General features: G+C 38.3%; 1 protein-coding gene across 1 annotated transcript in view; it reads right to left on the reverse strand.

The window, feature by feature from the left end:
- Positions 1–422: 422 nt before the first annotated feature.
- LOC143509280 (transmembrane protein 132C) overlaps positions 423–2,554 on the reverse strand; it is a 178,306-nt gene continuing 176,174 nt past the window's right edge. The window contains exon 9 of the mRNA XM_076997842.1: positions 423–2,554. This exon is cut by the window's right edge and continues 2,907 nt beyond it. The gene's annotated coding sequence lies outside the window, so the exon portion shown is untranslated.

A 2,554-nucleotide genomic window follows, 5' to 3' on the forward strand; every position in this document is an offset into this window, starting at 1 on the left:
CTGTTTCAACACCAGGCTTTGAAGTCCTCTTTAGTGTCGGATAGTGGCTTCATTATGTAACGGCGTTGTGCCCCCAAACAGTCTAAACAGAAAATATCAGTATACATTTCACTAACTTCAACATCACAGAAAATTTTGTCGTTTTATCTTAATGCCGGGACAAAGCTAAAAGCTGTGCCTCACGCCAGAGACCGGTCATGTATCTCCACAACACTGGACTCTTCTTTATTCATATCAATATTAGAAAAATACCCCAAATCCTACACTGAAGCAAATGTTAAACAGAAAACAACAGATTAAAGGATTAATTGCCATTGTTTATATATATATATATATATATATATATATATATATATATATATATATATATATATATATATATAAATTTATATAATTTCCCCATAAAGGACAGTGAATACAGTTTTACATCTCATAAAGATGACGCGCTAACTATAGTTAACATTTTGTACTGTAATGCACGCGCGTATTCGACCCGCTCTATCAGACAGCGGGGAAGACCAATGCGCTGGAATTCTATAACAATAATAAATAATATTAGTAATAATAAACGATTTCACTATATTTCCTAATAATTTTCCTTAATCAATATACGATATTTCAGAGCTTTTACTCCGCATGTGTTTATCATATATATATATATATATATATATATATATATATATATATATATATATATATATATATGAATAAGATTCGAGGTAAGTAACTGCAGTGTACTTAGGTAAGATACGGAGAGATATTAAACATTTTAGTAAAGTACATAAAGTTTGCGTGTGTGTGATTTTTATGCTGCTGCATCTGGAAGAAACATAATAGTTCTCTTGGAGACTGACCTTTATATTGGTAGATAAGAGTGAATAAGAGTGAATATTGATTACAGACCGACTATGGTATGTTACAGCATTATGGACATTTTAGGCCACTGATCACTATTTTAATGCAATGGTTACGTCCTGTGTGTGTGTGTGTGTGTGTGTGTGTGTGTGTGTGTGTGTGTGTGTGTGTGTGTGTGTGTGCGTGCGTGCGTGCGTGCGTGCATGTGTGAAGGAGTGGGCAGATGTATGCCACTGTGTGTGTGTTTGTGTGGTGTGTGTGTGTGTGTGTGTGTGTGTGTGTGTGTGTTATTATGTAACATGAACTACACATATTTTTCTCCATCACTCTCCATCTTTGCTGGGCATTTGTGTCAAAAATGATAATAAATAAAATAATTCCAGCCTGTGAAACTATAACATTTAAGAACACCAGATCTATAATAATAAAATACATAAAAAAAGAGAGACCTATTCCCTGCATTTTGCTATGAAAAACACCAGCAAAAAAAAAGCTTTTTATAAAGAGTCAGTGACCCTGTTCATCAGTGGAGGATGTCTTACAGGTTTACCTCTGGTTATGAAGATGGAAACACACATATAGCCAAGGCAGTAACACTGAATTCTATGTGTCTGTAGTATCATAACAAACCTTCATCTACCCATAGAACAAACATGTTAAGAAGGGAAATGGGGCTTCAGTATGAATTTACGGAATATTGCAAAATCATTTCAGAATTCTCCATCTGTAAAATATACAAAATTACCCAGATAATCTGTAGCTTCTTCGTACTATTCACACGGAATTCTGAATCACTTTATTTACATCCTATTCTCCTTAATACACTTACAAATAAATATTGCATTCTTACAGTTTCGACATTTCCACCGCACCTGTTGTCCTCTGTGAATGTGTGTTCACCTGAGCATCCCTAAGAAACCAGAGTCTCTCACCTCTGCTTCAAATACATGAACCACCAGGGAGAGGGAGAGGAGTACTGGTCAAACACCACCGGGGAGTGAACCAGACGGGGTGGGGGTTGTTGTCGAGGGGTTGTTGTCGTGGGGTTGTTGTCGTGGGCACGCATACATCAGGTAAAAAAAAACAAAAAACAGAGGACCAGTGGACTAGAACTCTGGCACTATGGTACTAGAACCAGTGCAACTCACTTCTTGGGCTTCTTGCTAAGATTTGTTACACAGTCCATCAGATCCGTTGTTTCATCAGAGGCTTGTTAAGGTCTGAGGCTGACTGGGAAACAGTTGTGCAGTCTTACCGAACTGGTCCACAGTGTGAGGGGCGGCATCTATACTGGTCTCAGATCAGAGGAGTGTAACCCTTTACACTTGTTCTTGGTTTTGGTTGTTTTTCCTACTTGTGCAAATGAACATGCCTTCACGGGGCATTGAAACAAGATGAACATCATATTTCACATTCAGTGACTTAGGGACTCAGGGACTCAGTGACTCGGGGATTCAGTGATTCAGTGATTCAGGGATTCAGTGACTCAGGGATTCAGGGATTCAGTGACTCAGTGATTCAGTGACTCAGTGATTCAGTGATCAATGGGTCTGATATCACAGACCATCCACTCTTATTCCCCAAATCACCATTGCTGTTGTCAGGTCTGTGCTAAACTTCAGGAGGACGTAGCAGGAGAGGAACATGGCTGAGGACCTTTCTGTAGATTTTGGGCTTAAAATTGTTAAGACAGGTGATC

This window comes from Brachyhypopomus gauderio, chromosome 3 (assembly GCF_052324685.1).
Source record: "Brachyhypopomus gauderio isolate BG-103 chromosome 3, BGAUD_0.2, whole genome shotgun sequence".
Lineage (NCBI taxonomy): Eukaryota > Metazoa > Chordata > Actinopteri > Gymnotiformes > Hypopomidae > Brachyhypopomus > Brachyhypopomus gauderio.